The sequence below is a fragment of the Lagenorhynchus albirostris genome, chromosome 12 (assembly GCF_949774975.1).
Source record: "Lagenorhynchus albirostris chromosome 12, mLagAlb1.1, whole genome shotgun sequence".
In the NCBI taxonomy this organism is placed as follows: Eukaryota; Metazoa; Chordata; class Mammalia; order Artiodactyla; family Delphinidae; genus Lagenorhynchus; species Lagenorhynchus albirostris.
Window position 1 is genome coordinate 49,332,872 of NC_083106.1, and position 19,310 is coordinate 49,352,181.

Here is a 19,310-nt window from a genome sequence, read left to right on the forward strand (position 1 = left end):
TTCATTCAATGAATATGTGTGAAGTACCTACCCCAGAAGGTGCTCAGTTTTTTTTGTTTTTTGTTTTTTCCCTTTGTGTTGAATTTCATTCTGTGGTCTCCTTTGTTGGGACTTGCATTAGTCCGCATGTACACTATATTATTTCCTCCCTTTTTTTTTGCTGTGGGGTTTTTTTTTTTTTTTTTTTTTTTTTGCGGTACGTGGGCCTCTCACTGTTGTGGCCTCTCCCGTTGCGGAGCACAGGCTCCGGACGCGCAGGCTCAGCGGCCATGGCTTACGCGCCCAGCTGCTCCGTGGGATGTGGGATCTTCCCGGACCGGGGCATGAACCCGTGTCCCCTGCATCGGCAGGCAGACTCCCAACCACTGTGCCACCAGGGAAGCCCCAACTGTGGGGTATATTTAAGAATAACATATTGGGTCTGGAAACCACTTTGCCTTTCCTTTTTTATTTCTGCAGTTCCAGAAACACCATGAATAAAATTCCCTTATAATACCTTCCATAATACTTGCTGCTTTTCCAGATTATTCGTCGAGATTTTCCAAAAGATCCCTCCTAGTTCAAAGATTAGAGCCAGGTAGAAATATGGTTTTCAAGTGGCTTACAAAGACGCCAACATTCTGGGCCTCGTGGCAGTCAAGCCATCATCTTTTGTCACAAGCAGCCTGAACAATCACCCAAGTATAGATATTTCCATTTCCCTGCTGTTCCTGGGAGTGCCAAAGGTGAGGAACACTGTGGAGGCATGAGAGGCATGGAAAAGACAGGGGAAGAATCAAACAGCTGTGGCTGGTACACCCTGATTTACTACCTCTCACTGGAGTTACCTGTCAGAGTTCTCTCTGAATTGTCTTCTGCTGGAGCTGGCCCAGTTTAGAAGTCATCTTGGCCTCTTCAGTAAGGAGCTGCAGGTGCTGTTCTTTTTGCTTCACATCCTCCAAAAGCTTCTCCATGCTAGAGGTTTTCATTAAATCCACCTGCTGCCGGTGGCGAGCTTCCTGGGTCACTCTGTGTTCTAATTCTTTCAGCAATTGCGCCTATGGCAGGAAAAGGCCAAAGGAAATAAAGGCACAGAGTCTTTCTTCTCAGCAGAGGGCAGGGGATGAGAGGTTGGCCAACACAACTGTCCCCTCCATTAGCGCCCAGGGGCAGAACTGTGTGAAGTATTCCTGGGCTCAGGGTACCACAGCCCAGCTGCTCTATCCTGTCCTGTGCCAGCCAGTAGCAAGACCAAATAGTCATATCTACCACAAACTGCATTTTCCCTGTCACTCCGCCTTTATCACGCAATAGCAATGGAAGGGCTGAACCTGGAGACACAGGGTGATGCAATACGTACAGTGAGTGGGGAAGGGAGGTGCTAATCTTGTCTCTGTTTCGACTTCCAAAATAGCCCTGAGGAAGCCAGATTCTAGATGGTTGGAAAAGGAAAAGAGTAGTAATAATTGGTTCTGTTCTGAAATTTTTCTAATCAACAGTCACTAGAAGGTTGATCCTTAATTATAATATTAATAATGATGATTAATATTTGTAGGGTGACTTTATATAATTATACATAACTCACTGGCACACAATAATGGAAGAATTAGGGTCCAAAAGGAACAAATTATATTTTATGTTTTAAAATATGCCCAGCTTTCCTAGGCTGTTATTTGAACTTAGCTGTTCTCTCTCTAAACGTAGGGTCTCTGTTTCATTCATGCTCAGAGGGTTGGCACAGTTATTAAGAGCTTAGACTTAAAAAGCCTTTATTTTGGTGCCAGTCCCTATAGAGCAGCAGTAACTTCTGAAATTAAGACTTAGTGTGGGTCATCAGGAAAGGAAACCAAGACTCTCTGCTTGGGGCATAACGCTGATGGCGGGGCCACACTCATGGAAGACATGCTTGGAGCGTGAAAGGAATGTGTTAGAGGCAGAGACCCAGACCCCAAGATACCCTCTGGGTAAAAAAGATCCTCAGAGAAACACACAGAACAATCTTAGTTATGAGCTATATTTCACCATCTTAGCCAAATATGAATAAGAACAAAAGCCTTTTGGCCACTGACCCTGGTTTCTGGGCTGGAAAGAAGGCAGAAGGGAAGCCAGGGTCCAGGCCATCTTTCACCAGTAGTGCCGTCTGCTTGGCTTCACACTGTGTTCCTCTGGTGACTGCTACAGGCAACGGAGTGTCACGTATGGTCGCCAGAGCGTGTTCAAAGAGAGGGAAGAAGAGGGGTTCTGAGCTCAGACACCTGGCTCTCCTGCTACTTGCATATCCTCACGTTGTCTGCCTGAGCCCTGGCCAGGGCCTGCCTTAGAGCCAATAGCTGTTGACAAAATAAAAGCACTTCTTGTTCTGCCATTAGTTTGATGTTCAAACACTCTTTTTTACTTTGCATACCTTCCTGTGAACATCCCAAACACAGTAAGGTAAGATATAAGTTTCCTTTCCGTATTTTCAGCTTCCCAAGCAGTCTCTAAACCACTTCATCATCCATCGTTCTTTAAAATTTCTGGTAGAACACAGCTCCTGCTGGCCACTGCTTCCTTGATTTCAGTTAAGAACAGTGTGACAGATCAGAGTAAATAAAGACTTTCAGAAACAGTAAGTAAAAGTTTCCAAACCACTATTGATATGTGCTCTGGTTTCAATTTTCCTTAAAGCAGATTTTCCACTTATTGTTCCTTCATTTTCCTCAGATCATCATGCTTGAAACTCAAGGAGATTTGCAGTGTTTTGACAAAGCTTGCCCGCTCCATCTTTTCCCTTCCCTTGTGCTAAACTCTGATCTGTTCTCTCATTTGCTTCTTTGCCATTTGCTTCTGGCTCTTTCCTATTTCTCCCCAGGCTCTGCTCTTGCCTGTTCCCAGGAAAACTTGCTACCTGACACCAGCACAGCAGCTGCAGCCAAGGAGGCCAGTGCCACCCCCTCCCCCTGCTGGGCCGGGCCTCCCTCCCCCAGCGCTCTCACCTTCTCAGCCCTGCTCAGCTGGCCCCGGAAGTGCGCCTGCTGCACCGCCAGCCTCCAGTGGCCCAGGCTTCTCATTTTGCACACCAGGGCGGCCAGGCTGCAGTTGTCCTGCTCCAAGGCCAGCAGCTGCTCCTGCTTAGAAAAGCCTTTCAGAAAAGGCTGCCCCCAGCACTTTTCTCAGGAAGGACATGAATCCTGACATCAGAAACATGCCTTCCAGAAGATGAGACAATTGTGCAGTGAGACCCAGTGCCCTTTTTAAATGCCTGACACAGGATTTCTCAGGGAAACAGGACAGGAATGCAAACAGAGTGAGCAGTGGGGTCAGACGCTAGGATGAAATGCTGATACCCCACTCAAAATGAGATCACATACTATGGGCTGGGTTTTCTTTCATTTCTTCGTCAGGTCTGGTGGAGCCCCATTTCTTCTTTAGGCCTTTCTTTCCTATTGTCAGTCCCTTCTGTTCTTACTTCACCGATGAGTTCACACACTTTCTGGATCAAATTAAGCTGATTCTCATCCAGCTTCTGCAAATTGCAGGCTCAAGTTCAGGAAGGTCAGCTGAGGAAGAGTCACTTTGCCCCCTAAAACCCAACTTTCAGAAATGATATCACATGAAAACAACATCCACCCAGACAATTACTCCATCGGGTATTGTCTGGAAGCCTCACTAGCGGCCCCTTTAGTATTGTCTTCAACCCGCAGGGCTTCATCACCCGCACATCTCAGAGCCTGTGGTTGTCAGAGGCCAAGACAAGCTGAGCAGGTAGAAGAATGGGAGGTCACAGGCGGAAAACCAAACCACCCCCCAGCCACCCCCCCCACTGCCCCATACACAAAGGGTTACTTGGGAATTTGAACCTAGGGATTTTTGCTATCAGTTTGACCCAGCAGAACCTGACCAGGTAAGACATTGTCCATGAGCCACTAAAAAGGAACTCCATTAAAAATAGATAAATTAAGGGCTTCCCTGGTGGCGCAGTGGTTGAGAGTCCACCTGCCGATGCAGGGGACATGGGTTCGTGCCCCGGTCCGGGAGGATCCCACATGCCGCGGAGCGGCTGGGCCCGTGAGCCATGGCCGCTGAGCCTGCGCGTCTGGAACCTGTGCTCCGCAACGGGAGAGGCCACAACAATGAGAAGCCCGCGTACTGCAAAAAAATATAATAATAAATAAATAAAAATAAAATAAAATAAAAATAGATAAATTAGAGGAAGGAATCAAGCTGGCTGCCTTCCTCTTTAGGCTCCAACAGAAATCTCATTGTGAAACAGCCCATTCCGAATGTCTATGGCTAACAGCTTATGGTGAAATGGCTCGCTCATCAGTAAGTACAACTTGGAGACCCAGCATCCTTGGGTGAGGGGTGACTGTGGGATATCCTTTCACCTCTGAACCACTTCCCGGGAGAGGAAACAGGAGGTTAGTGCCGGGGAGCCACAGCAGGAAGCCTGGCTACTGGCCACACAGCAAAAGCTTCACCATCTTCTTGGGACCCTGGGGTAAAACAGCGATTCCCCTACCTTCAGGGGCTTGTGGAACTAACTGAGCCTGAGAGAAGTGGAGAATTTCCTTTTTGTCTAGGAATCTGGCAGAAACTAAAAAGAACCTAAGACATTTTTCAACAATTTGACACCTGAAAGATGGCTTAATAAATTCTAGACTTCACTGTCTGCTCACCTCTCTCCTGCAGCACCAGGCCCCATGCATGTTGGTTTGGATACCTTAATATTTGTAAGCATTTGTGTTTTGTGGACACTTCACAGTAAGGAGAAAGGTCCATTCCTCTCTGGAATAACCAGACCAAGGCAGAGCATCAGTGGAAACTCCTCTCAATGGACCAACTCCAGGGACCATCCTGGAATCCTTTGGGGGAAGGGAGTAAGGGAAGGACCCACATGGGGCTGGCTCTGAGGAACATCTAATAGCAGAGAAGGGGGCAGGTCTGGGGGAAGCCATGGACTTGGGGGTGGTAGGTTTGTACTGAAATTCTCACTTGTAGGGCAGGGGGACCAGGCTCCACAATAGCCCATTTTAGGCATGGGTCTCCATCTTACAGCTGCTCAGACATCATAAGACAGTGACAGGCCTCCACAGTGCTGTGGGCACATGGGAACCCCCTCACTCCTCTTCTGCCTGGACCTTTACTGACAGGTCAGCAGCTCCCTGACACCAGATGTGAGAGAAAGGCTGATGGGCATTTTGAAGGTTGTAAAATCTCTGAAAGCTGATTCAGATTCTGAATCTGCCCAGTGAGCTTCCAGGAGGCGGCTGTTGCTACCTACACTTACACTGGGGTTTGGCCTGGCCCAGGGCACTGTGCTCTCCTGTTTTGGATGGTCATTCAATAGACAAAACAGTGACATAAACTGTTGGGGTTTGGGAGAAGAAACTCCCCCTTCCCTCAACAGCAATCAGATGGCAACATGGCAGTAGAGTAAGGAAAACTGCAAATATCTAAGCTATTTAAAATTCAGTGTCTCTTTTGGGAAAATAATGACCACTCATTGCTGACTCATTCTCTGCAGTGAAAGCCTGGAGCTGGAGAATTCTTGGGCCCAACAATCTCTTGTTGTCACAAAGCCCACTCTGTTATTGATCTCTCCGTACAGCCACCGCGGGGGTCAGGTACACCCGGGTCCCCACAGGACTGCCCAGACATCTGACCCAGGTCACTTACTTTGATGTGCAAACATGTCACAAACAAAGCTTGAACTAATGCTTCATATTCTTCTTGGACTTCTTTTCGAATTTGCTTTTTGAGATCCAGAGTCTCCTCCTCCCAATCCATGAGTCGAGTCAGAGCAGTGACTTCCATGATCATATTGTGACTGAGCTTTGCAATCTAGTAGCAGAAATTTTGTTTTAATGGAAAATAATTCAGGAATTCCACATGGCCACTGCAAAAAGAGTCCTTTGTATCAATATATCAATGTTGAATTGGTATTCTACTTTGAACTTAATGAAGAAGGTGAATATCCTGTTGTGCAAGTGTGGGCAGAAGAAGCTAAAGTTGGCTTAAGGGTCCCAGAACAGTTCCAGACACATAGTAGGTGCTCGATAAATGGCTGCTGAATGAATGAACCCAGAAGAGATGCTACTTAAGTACTTTGGAGAAAATACTTCAACTGTCTTGGCTTCCATTTCCAAACTGGCCTCCCCATGACACCTTAGCCTATATACCTCCTCCTCAGAAGGCACATTGGCCTCAAAAGAAAACAAACACCCCCCCGCCAAAAACAAAAACAGAAAGAAAAAACAAAGCAATAAAAAAATAACAAAAGTCACCAAAAAACTAAGAAAAAAAAAGCCCTCATTGCTTAAAAAGTACAGGCACACGCCTTGGATGTCTCTGCAGTGGACCAGTCATTGATGGGATTTCTATAGGAAGGGGCACAAGAAAATGACACCAGGATGTCCCATGTCTGACCACTGCTGAGATTGTGGATTTGAGAAATGGAGAACTTTTTTAGTAATAACTGACCTACCTGACCAGCCTTGTCTTCAGGTGGCCTCTGACCTCTTCGTATAATGTCTAATTCCTAAAGAGGAGAAAGCAGTGCATAGCCAAACTCAAATATTTATTCAGTGCACCATGCTCCAGACAGCTCTTATCTGTGTTATTCGTGCTTCTTTTTGAGATCCTCAGGCTCCACCTGGAGCTAGGACTGTGCTTGTTGCTCCACTGAACTTTAGGACGGGATCTCATTTTAAGGAAGTCTCATCAGTGAGACCCATGATGTGCATCCTAAAGACAGAGTTTATTCAAGGATCCTAGCTTCTTTGCTGAACCAGGAACAGCACAAAGTCCCTTGGGCTTGCTGAGGGTGGGAAGGTCAGCTGTGGATCTTCCCCTGGGGGCCAGCTGCCTTACTGCTTACCTCTTATATTCCCCACTAGACCCCTCCAAAGCATACAACCCAGTGTTGCTGGGGCCATCACCTTCCCGGCTGAGAAGACCAGAGCCCAAGGAAATGAGCCAATGAGAAGAAAACGTTGGAGAGGGCCATCTACCCTCAATTCTTGCATAAGAACACCTCCCTGCACCAGACTGCACCGTGTTTTATTTCCTCTTTGGAGTGATTCCTGGGCCTCCCTCCCCACACCTTCCCCAATGCACTTCTTGTCTGTCTGGGAACATACTTGCTCTTTCTGGCAGAGCTTCTGCCTAGCATGCTCCAATACATGCTCTTAACACATGGAGTAGCTCTCGAAGTTGCTGCATTCTCTGGCCACCACATCATAACCCAGGGAAAGGAGGCAGGTCTCGAGGTGGTCTTTCCTGAAAGTGATCTGAAAAGGGGCATCGCTCACAGCAGCTCCCCCAGGCAGCCCCACCACACCAGAGCTCAAGGCACATGTTACCTTGGCTCACAGATCCACTTCCATTTCTCCTCCATGGAAAAACATCAGCTCTGTAGCCTTGAAAGTCTCTCTTTCAGGTCTGCTCTTAACATTTGCAGGGCCAGGGACAAGAGTACAAACGGATGCCCACGTTCCACGTGTCTAAGTGTTCTATATACTTAAAGGTTATAAATCAAACTATTAAAATGAAAATGTTTAATTCTCCTACTTTGAAAAACAGACCTTCAAAGGGACTCGGGAGGCCAGGTTTGATTTTTATCATCCTTGGACTACTCTGAGTTCTATGCTGAGATATGGTCAGGGAGAGCTAGTCTCCAACCCATAGTTTACAGTTTGACCCCCTTCGCTTCCTCCCTTTGACCTCACATCACACAGGTGGGAGGGGGGCTTGCATGCATATAAGCAGACACCCTGGCTGTCCACACCCCTGCACAGCTGTCCTTGTCTACCCCACAGGCCAGGGTGTGCTCACGGGTGGTGAGGCCCATTCTCTCTCTGGGGAGGATGATCTGGGGAAGGGCCAGGAATTCCAGTGCCCAGGTATCCGGAGCACGGTCCAGAAGGAAGGCCAGGGATCGGAGTGGGCACGTCCCCTTGGCCATGGGGAAGGGTGGGGCTGGAGCAGAGCCAGAGGGGCCTCTGAAGTGGGGCCTCTGACAGGGGCACTTCTTGCCTTGGTCAAAGGGCCATAGCTCTCACTCTCTAGGCAGTCCCATTCCATCCCTTTCTCTAGGCTGCTGGGCCCCCTTTTTGAAGAGGTGGTCTTTAAGGAACAGAGGAAAAGTCCAACCGTCCAAGGCAGACTTAGGTTTAGACTCCAAGAGAAATGGGAGCCAATATGTGGAAGGTAGGGCAGATCTACCTGACTAGGACCTGCACGTCCATGGGAGTGCTCATGTGTCTCTGTGTGTCTGTATCAGCAAGTGTGTCTGTGTGCATTTGTGTGTGTGTGTCTATATTCATAAATGCATGTCTGTGTGTGTTTCTCTGTGTGTCTGTACCTCTCTGTGTATGTCTCTCTCCGTGAGTGTTTGTATAGGTCTCTATAGGTCTGTATGTGTCCCTCAACGCGTATCAGTGAGTGTGTTTGTGTGTGTATCTGGCAGTCCTATGGGGCCCACTCCAAGATTCAGCCTGCTCAGTTGATGAGCTTTATCTGTGACACTTCCAGGGTCTGGACGGCTCTAGGCTCACTGGAAGTTTGCTGCACAAACTAGGTTCTCCTTCCAGCCTGGGGTGATTCCCCTGGCTCTGATTTGATTGTCCTGGTGACACTGTCCTATCAGTGCAACCTCTGTGCCACTGACCTCCAGAGAGGGCCCAGACACGCTTTGCCAGGTCAGGCAAACTAGCGGAGATGGCAAATACTGATAAAAACCCAGTACTGATGGAGTGAGGAAAGTGGCTCGCTCACCACTGCTGACAGGAGGAGAAGTCAGTGTAGTACTTTGGAGGGCAGACCAGCAGTGGCTGTGAAAGGGTTTTAAAATATTCATGCTCTTTGATCCAGTAACTCCTCTTCCAGAAATTTATTTTTAGAGAATAATAAAAGTTATACACAAAAATATATGTTAACAGATGTTCTTTAGAGTAGCCCTTCCAATAGAAAAGAAAAATGGAAACAACCTAAGGTACTTAATGATGGAAAACAGGTTGAATACGTCTTATTCATCTATAGGATGAAACACTAAACAGCCACCAAAAACTGTGCTGTGGATGTATGTTTATTGACAAGGAAACATGTCTATAACATATAGTCAAGTGAAAAAAGTACACTACAACAAAAAGGCATATAGAATAATCTTATTTTGTTAAAAAAAGTGCATGAATTTTTAAAAGTTATAAATAAAACTTGGAAGGAAAGACACCAAAATAATAATAGTGGCTATCAATGAGGGTAAGATTATGAGTGTATTTTCTAATACATCATATTTCTATTTTCTAATATAATCATAAAATGTATATATAATTATAATAATTATATATAAAAATGTATGCCTAAATAAAATGTATATACTAATTAAAAAATAGTAAAGCTTTGGTAAAGGTTATCAACTATAGCAGCTTGGCAGGATGCACTCAAGACATGCATAATGGAAACAGTAGATGAAAACCTCTGCTCATGGGGGATTTTATGAGCAGGAGCCAGGCAGTCAGGGGAGGCGCTCAGCCTCCCACCCTCACTCTCCAGGGCCTCCTCAAGGGGTTCCCTCAGAGGAGGTGGGTGAGGGCAATCCATCCTGGTCCTGGAAGGTGAGCAGTAGGACAGCCAGAGTCCGCTGCTGACACCAAGGCAAAGGACACCAAGATTCCATCCCCTGGACCTTGACTTCTTTATGGTGAAAGGGCCAAGGCTACATGAATTAGTACTGACAAAGATAGCACTTCCCAGACTGAGTGCGTTGAAAGCCTGAAGCCTTGAGAAGTCATGAGACCACATTTGGGGCCATCAAGGTGTGGCTGGTGACCTCATCCAGGTGGGCCAGGCCCAGTGCTTGGAGTCAGCCACAGTGACTCACCCCTCTCTGTCCTGAACAGCAGTGCCCAAACTTGAGCATGCCGACAGGGCCTCCACAGGGCAAACACTTCTCAAACTAATGCCTCCATAGCCACTGCAGATATAGGATCCCAAACAAACAGAAATGCAGACTTGAACCACTGTGGCCCTCTGCCATCCTCTCTTAGCCAGCATGCTATTTTAACCAGCCAAGGAGGAAGCCTTGGATGAGTCTGTGTTACACCAAAGAGGTAAGAATAGCCAGGACTCCCCTTGAGCATCTCCAGAAGCCAGAGAAATCATGTTGCTCCCTTCCCTCAGTGGCTCTGCTGAGGCTTCAGGAGACTGGGCTGAAAGATCAGCTCAAGGTGATGGCATATAGGGGGTGAGGGGAAGGCAGGGAGAGGAGTAAGGGCCCTGCCAGAGCATCTGCAGTGGGCACATGGACCATGTCTGAGTGGGGCAGACAGGCAGCAGTGACTGACAGGTGACAGAGAGGTGCAGGGAGACTCCCAGTTCCCAGCAGTCCCTCTCTCCGGATGAACTTTGCTTCTGCAGATGGTACTTGGCCTCCCAGAAGCAGCATTGGAGCCACCTGAGCAGCATCTGTTGTGGGACTACAGCCTATGTGCTTATGCTGGCAAGTCTTATGAGCTCAGAGAGCAATTTGTTTCTCAAAAGCTGTTCTACAACTCACCCCTGCCTTCCTAGGTCACTAAGTCTGCTTGATGTCGAAGTGCAGCACAAAGGGGCTTCATCTGCCAACTTCCCCTCGAAGGCAGGCGCCTGGGTTGCATAAGAACCAGAGTCATGACCGTTGGCCCAGTGCCCTCCAGTGGGCTGATTTCTTCACCAACACCTAAACCTGAACCATATTGTGTGGCACTGGCTGGAAGAGCACAAGATTGCCCCATGGATTCTTCTGGAGAGCCAGCCTGGAGTGAAGCATGGTAGGTGCCAGGCCTTGTTATGGCAAAAGTCTGACCCTGCTGGGAGCAAACTGTGCTTCTGTGGTTTGCTTCCTCTCGGAGCCCCTCACAACAATCCATCTAACATCAGGCACACACAAGGTGTTTTGATGATATTTCGAAAACCTACCTCTGCTGACAAAATGCTTCAGTGACTTCCCACTGACTCTGGGATGAAATCCAAACTCATAAGGATTACACACAAGGCCATTCAGGATCTGGCCCTGCCTACCTTTACAATCTCCTCCTCTGAACTCTGCTATAACTCCCTTCCTAGATTGCTGCCTTCCCTCCCCAGCCCTTCTTCCTCTGGCCAACTCCTACTTGTGCTTTAAAACTTGGCCCAGGTTAATCTCATCGACTTCCGGGAAGATGGCGGAAGAGTAAGACGGGGAGATCACCTGCCTCCCCACAGATACACCAAAAATACATCTACACGTGGAACAACTCCTACAGAACACATACTGAACGCTGGCAGAAGACCTCAGACCTCCCAAAAGGAAAGAAACCCCCCACGTACCTGGTTAGGGCAAAAGAAAAAAATAAACAGAGACAAAAGGATAGGGACGGGTCCTGCACCAGCGGGAGGGAGCTGTGAAGGAGGAGAAGTGTCCACACACTAGGAAGCCCCTTCGCGGGCGGAGACTGCGGGTGGCAGAGGGGGGGGAGCTTCGGAGCCGCGGAGGGGGGCACAGAAACAGGGGTGCAGAGGGAAAAGCGGAGAGATTCCAGCACAGAGGATCAGGGCCGACCGGCACTCACCAGCCGAGAGGCTTGTCTGCTCACCCGCTGGGACGGGCGGGGCTGGGAGATGAGGCTCCGGCTTCAGTCGGAGCGCCGGGAGAGGACTGGAGCCTGCAGGGCGTTAGTGCACCGCGGCTAGCTGGGAGGGAGTCCAGCGAAAAGTCTGGACCTGCCGAAGAGGCAAGAGACTTTTTCTTCCCTCTTTATTTCCTGGTGCGCGAGGAGAGGGAATTAAGAACGCTGCTTAAAGGAGCTCCAGAGACGGGCGCGAGCCGTGGCTAAAGTGCGGACCCCAGAGACAGACATGAGACGCTAAGGCCGCTGCTGCCGCCACCAAGAAGCCTGTGTGCGAACACAGGTCACTATCCACACCCCCCTTCCGGGGAGCCTGTGCAGCCCGCCACTGCCACGGTCCCGGGATCCAGGGACAACTCCCCCGGGAGAACGCACGGCGCGCCTCAGGCTCGTGCAATGTCACGCCGGCCTCTGCCGCCGCAGGCCCGCCCCGCACTCCGTGCCCCTCCCTACCCCCGGCCTGAGTGAGCCAGAGCCTCCGAATCAGCGGCTCCTTTAACCCCGTCCTGTCTGAGCAAAGAACAGACGCCCTCCGGCGACCTACACGCACAGGCGGGGCCAAATCCAAAGCTGAGCCCCTGGGAGCTGTGAGAACAAAGAAGAGAAAGGGAAATCTCTCCCAGCAGCCTCAGAAGCAGCGGATTAAAGCTCCACAATCAACTTGATGTACCCTGCATCTGTGGAATACATGAATAGACAACGAATCATCCCAAATTAAGGAGCCGTGTGGATGAAAGGCTCTTGGTGCTGCAGCCAGGAGTTAGTGCTGTGCCTCTGAGGTGGGAGAGCCAACTTCAGGACAATGGTCCACAACAGGCCTCCCAGCTGCACATAATATCAAACGGCGAAAATCTCCCAGAGACCTCCATCTCAACGCCAGCACCCAGCTTCACTCAACGACCAGCAAGCTACAGTGCTGGACATCCTATGCCAAACAACTAGCAAGACAGGAACACAACCCCACCCATTAGCAGACAGGCTGCCCTAAATCATAATAAGTCTACAGACACCCCAAAACACATCACCAGACGTGGACCTGCCCACCAGAAAGACAAGATCCAGCCTCATCCACCAGAACACAGGCACTAGTACCCTCCACCAGGAAGCCTACACAACCCACTGAACCAACCTTAGCCACTGGGGACAGACACCAAAAACAACAGGAACTACGAACCTTCAGCCTGCAAAAAGGAGACCCCAAACACAGTAAGATAAGCAAAATGAAAAGACAGAAAAACAAACAGAAGATGAAGGAGCAAGATAAAAACCCACCAGACCTAACAAATGAAGAGGAAATAGGCAGTCTACCTGAAAAAGAATTCAGAATAATGATAGTAAAGGTGATCCAAAATCTTGGAAATAGAATAGAGAAAATGCAAGAAACATTTAACAAGGACCTAGAAGAACTAAAGATGAAACAAACAATGATGAACAACACAATAAATGAAATGAAAAATACTCTAGATGGGATCAATAGCAGAATAACTCAGGCAGAAGAACAGATAAGTGACCTGGAAGATAAAATAGTGGAAATAACTACTGCAGAGCAGAATAAAGAAAAAAGAATGAAAAGAACTGAGGATAGTCTCAGAGACCTCTGGGACAACATTAAACACACCAACATTCGAATTATAGGGGTTCCAGAAGAAGAAGAGAAAAAGAAAGGGACTGAGAAAATATTTGAAGAGATTATAGTTGAAAACTTCCCTAATATGGGAAAGGAAATAGTTAATCAAGTCCAGGAAGCACAGAGAGTCCCATACAGGATAAATCCAAGGAGAAATATGCCAAGACACATATTAATCAAACTGTCAAAAATTAAATACAAAGAAAGCATATTAAAAGCAGCAAGGGAAAAACAACAAATAACACACAAGGGAATCCCCATAAGGTTAACAGCTGATCTTTCAGCAGAAACTTTGCAAGCCAGAAGGGAGTGGCAGGACATATTTAAAGTGATGAAGGAGAAAAACCTGCAACCGAGATTACTCTACCCAGCAAGGATCTCATTCAGATTTGATGGAGAAATTAAAACCTTTACAGACAAGCAAAAGCTGAGAGAGTTCAGCACCACCAAACCAGCTCTACAACAACTGCTAAAGGAACTTCTCTAGGCAAGAAACACAAAAGAAGGAAAAGACCTACAATAACGAACCGAAAACAATTAAGAAAATGGGAATGGGAACATACATATCGATAATTACCTTAAATGTAAATGGACTAAATGCTCCCACCAAAAGACACAGATTGGCTGAATGGATACAAAAACAAGACGCATATATTTGCTGTCTACAAGAGACCCACTTCAGACCTAGAGACACATACAGACTGAAAGTAAGGGGATGGAAAAATGTATTTCATGCAAATGGAAACCAAAAGAAAGCTGGAGTAGCAATTCTCATATCAGACAAAATAGACTTTAAAATAAAGACTATTAAAAGAGACAAAGAAGGACACTACATAATGATCAAGGGATCGATCCAAGAGGAAGATATAACAATTGTAAATATTTATGCACCCAACATAGGAGCACCTCAATACATAAGGCAAATACTAAAGCCATAAAAGGGGAAATCGACAGTAACATTCATAGTAGGGGACTTTAACACCCCACTTTCACCAATGGACAGATCATCCAAAATGAAAATAAATAAGGAAACACAAGCTTTAAATGATACATTAAACAAGATGGACTTAATTGATATTCATAGAACATTCCATCCAAAAACAACAGAATACACATTTTTCTCAAGTGCTCATGGAACATTCTCCAGGATAGATCATATCTTGGGTCACAAATCAAGCCTTGGTAAATTTAAGAAAATTGAAATTGTATCAAGTATCTTTTCCGACCACAATGCTATGAGACTAGATATCAATTACAGGAAAAGATCTGTAAAAAATACAAACACATGGAGGCTAAACAATACACTACTTAATAACGAAGTGATCACTGAAGAAATCAAAGAGGAAATCAAAAAATACCTAGAAACAAATGACAATGGAGACACGACGACACAAAATCTATGGGATGCAGCAAAAGCAGTTCTAAGAGGGAAGTTTATAGCAATACAATCCTACCTTAAGAAACAGGAAACATCTCGAATAAACAACCTAACCTTGCACCTAAAGCAATTAGAGGAAGAAGAACAAAAAAACCCCAAAGTTAGCAGAAGGAAAGAAATCATAAAAATCAGATCAGAAATACATGAAAAAGAAATGAAGGAAACGATAGCAAAGATCAATAAAACTAAAAGCTGGTTCTTTGAAAAGATAAACAAAATTGATAAACCATTAGCCTGACTCATCAAGAAAAAAAGGGAGAAGACTGAAATCAATAGAATTAGAAATGAAAAAGGAGAAGTAACAACTGACACTGCAGAAATACAAAAGATCATAAGAGGTTACTACAAGCAACTCTATGCCAATAAAATGGACAGCCTGGAAGAAATGGACAAATTCTTAAAAAGGCACAACCTGCCAAGACTGAATCAGGAAGAAATAGAAAATATGAACAGACCAATCACAAGCACTGAAATTGAAACTGTGATTAAAAATCTTCCAACAAGCAAAAGCCCAGGACCAGATGGCTTCACAGGCGAATTCTATCAAACATTTAGAGAAGAGCTATCACCTATCCTTCTCAAACTCTTCCAAAATATAGCAGAGGGAGGAACACTCCCCAACTCATTCTACGAGGCCACCATCACCCTGATACCAAAACCAGACAAGGATGTCACAAAGAAAGAAAACTACAGGCTAATATCACTGATGAACATAGATGCAAAAATCCTCAACAAAATACTAGCAAACAGAATCCAACAGCACATTAAACGGATCATACACCATGATCAAGTGGGGTTTATTCCAGGAATGCAAGGATTCTTCAGTATACGCAAATCAATCAACGTGATACACCATATTAACAAATTGAAGGAGAAAAACCATATGATCATCTCAATAGATGCAGAGAAAGCTTTTGACAAAATTCAACACCCATTTATGATAAAAACCCTGCAGAAAGTAGGCATAGAGGGGAACTTTCCTCAACATAATAAAGGCCATATATGACAAACCCACAGCCAACATCATCCTCAATGGTGAAAAACTGAAAGCATTTCCACTAAGATCAGGAACAAGACAAGGTTGCCCACTCTCACCACTCTCATTCAACATAGTTTTGGAGAAGAATTTGGAGAAGGAAGCAAAAATCACGGGAAGCCAACGTGGGTTCAAGAACAGTCAGATCAGATTAAACTTTTCCCTCGGGAAATATAGCAGATGCAGTGTATCTGGATTTCAGCAGGACATCTGAGAAGGTTTCTTATGATGTCCTTTTGGACAAACGGAGAACATGGGCTGGGTGAAAGGACAACCGGATGAGTTTCTGGTCACTGAAAGACTGTGCCCAAAGTACCTGTTAAGCCTGGAGGGGACCCAGAGTGGGTAGCACAACACTTGGGGCCTGTCCTTTCATACACTGTTATTAAAGGCTTGAAGGAGGATACCGAGGGTAGGCTGACATGAACCTGGAAGGGAGAGACAGTATGGTGGATGATAAAAATCCAGAGTTTTAAAGATTTCAAGAGGTTCAAAGAGTGGACCAAGTTGAACAAGAACAAGGCTAATAATAAGGCAGTAGCAGGATGCCTGAAGGCCATGTGTGGGCTTCAGGTGGCTGTTAGCCTAATGAGTCAGCTGTGACAAAACCTAACACATTCATGGGCGTTAATCAAAGCAGAGCACCCAGGACGAGGGTACTCTTGGCTGGCCAGACAACCTTGAATTTAGAGGATCCTGACCAGGAGGGTGGGGCACTCATAGAGGTTGAAGGAAAGGAAGCTGGTTTAGGCTGAAGAAGGGAAGGCAGGGCTCAGGCTTTCCTTGCACACCAGTGCAGGCTGCTCTGTGCAGGGGCACCCAGGTGAGGGGAGCACCATTTCCCTGTCCATGTGCCCTGGTATAGGCTGTATGGCCTGAAGGAAGGGGTAAATATTTGTTATCCACCACCCAGAGGGGCACCTGTTTGGGTCTGTCCTCCTGGAGCTGGCCCAACTTGTAATTTTACAGCAGACTCACGCATGCTAGCAATGGCCCAACTGAGTTTCTCTGACTGACCTGCCCTCATTTATCTAAAGGCTTGTTGTGAGGGGTCAGAACCGTGATCTGTGGTGTCCCAGAGACAGAACTAGGATCCATGGTGGAGACAGTGGGGAGGCCAAATCCAGCTCAGTAAGAGGTGCCTGAAACAAGAGTTGCCAGGGATGGGGCTGGGGAGGTATGGGTGGGGATTGAAAGAGAGTGAGCTCCCAGTCACTGCAGATGATCCAGAAGAGACTGGAAGCCCACCAGGCACAGACTTTGGAGGGACCTAACATTCTGGGGTCCTGTTATTCCAAGACAACTGCAGGCTGATACCAGCCTCTTCAGTGTGCCCTCAGTTTCAGCTGTGCCTGATCTAGGTTTGCCCTGTTTACTAATACTCACATTTCTTTCCCAGAAGATCCTGTCTTCAATGTTGGGGTGAAGTACATAGATAAGGGATGAGCAGATCTTGAGCCACAAACTTTTTGTTTGCTTTTTTTATCACAGTAAAACATACATTAAATTTGCCATTTTAGCCATTTTAAAGTATACAGTTCAGCGGCATTAAGTACATTCACAACGTTGTGCAATCAATCTCTAGAACTCTTTTCATGTTGCCAAACTGAAACTCTGTACCCATTAAACACTAACTTCCCATTCCCCCACCCGCCAGCCCCTGACAAATACCATTCTACTTTCTGTCTCTATGAATTTGATTACATTATGTACCTCATCTAAGTGGAATCATGCAGCATTTATGTTTCTGTGACTGGTTTATTTCATGTAACAGAATATCTTCCATAATGAAGCATGTGTCAGAATTTCCTTCCTTTTAAGGAAAGCCACAAAAGTTTTTGATTCAAACATTTTTCTGAGCATACCCCACCTTAATCACCTCTGTACTTCTGCTTGAGAATCACTGAACTGCAGGGATCCAAGAGGAATTACTTCACCCCCTCATCAGAATACACAGCACCACACTGGGTATGATTGAAAGCTTAAAACAAATACATATAAATTCTGAGGAATAGTGTATCTCTAAGCAAGCTTGTGAATTCTCTACCTTATAAATAAAAACTGAAGTGCTTATTATAAAATTATGGGGACTATTTGGAGAGCTTAGAAAAATGTAAATGTGGAGAAAATGTTGTCCAAAAAATTGAGCACATTTTTCTAAGGCAGGCTTTTAAAAATGATTGAATTTCAAAGGAAACTGGATTCACAGCTACCTACTGCACTTAAGACTTAATTCCTTAAAGATCCTAAAAACTCTGTTATGGCCAAATCTCCACAAACACTCTCTCATACTGCCTTTTCAGCAGATTCCTTTGATTTAGAAAGGTACCTCCTGTCAATAGTAAACAGTTAAAAACTCCAAGGACTGTGTGTATGCCTGTTGTATGTATTAAATATATATTATTGTTAAATACATATTATATGGAGTAGTTATGAATTCAAATACATATACACACATAAAAATTGTTGATACCGGTTTCCTTTGGGAGAGGAAACTGGGGATGATGGAGTGGAATAGGGGTGAAAATGTTACCTCTCTGAGGTGTTACGTTTTCTTCGTATTGCACATTTAAAGAAGTTTTCTAGGTAGTGATTTCATAGGTTATTTTGGTTTTTCTCTTAAAATTTTTATACTAAAAAAATCAATAACAGGAAATGTTGCTAAAAACAACTCATCCATAAACTCCAAGGTTACTCTAAAGAATTGGCCAAATCTGAAATTAGCCAACATGCATATTCTAATTACTCTCCGAACTTAATTAGAAATCAGTATTTTTCCAAAATTAAAATGGTAACATGTGATTTCTACTTTGAGTTCAGCCTCAGTTTTCACATCTTCAACTCTAAGGGAGTAAGGGAAGCATTACGAGATGTGTTGAAGGGAAAGTCTTTCTTGCTTGGGTTTATCTTAAAAAAAAAAAAAAAAGCAAACCACACTCTAGAATGACTAATTTTCAGTACATACCTCTAGTCCACCATCCTGGTAATTCTCCAGTAATCTCTGTACAAAATTTTCAACTATTTGTGGTCTGATAACTGAAAAGTTTTCTCTCATGACTTGGTGTTTCCAAAGGTCTAGGGGAGAAACATACCAACACCAGTACCAGAAAATATTGAACAACCATTAATAGCTACGAGATGGCAACTGTCTGAGACATAACACTGGACAGAAGCTGTCACTTCCAAATACACAAAAACTAATGGGTGAGGCAGGGGAGGGGAGGTGGTGGTTGAGGACACAGGATCCTCCAGAACATGGGAATAAGGAAGATCTCTAACAAGATTCCTAACAAAAAGATTTGGAAAAGTACCTCTGAAGTCCAGTGAACAATATTTTGTTACCATAACTAAAAATCCCAAATCAAATATAATTATTGATCCTATATGGCATCTGTTTTCATAAAGTCCCTATATGTATCTGAACAATTATTTTGACCTAACACAACGATCAGAAATAAATGAAGAGCTATTATATTTATCTATTTGAGTACATTCCTGGTGTTACAAGGCAAAATTAATTTGAATGCAGAGTTAATAAAAAAAGAGGAAGAAATCCAAAAGAGAGAAGAAAGAGTCACACATTAGAAATGTTGAGAGTCGCAG

At 45.4% G+C, this 19,310-nt stretch overlaps 1 pseudogene; it reads right to left on the minus strand.

Moving 5' to 3' along the window:
- LOC132530475 (coiled-coil domain-containing protein 162-like) overlaps nucleotides 1-19,310 on the minus strand; it is a 40,128-nt pseudogene that overhangs the window by 9,212 nt on the left and 11,606 nt on the right.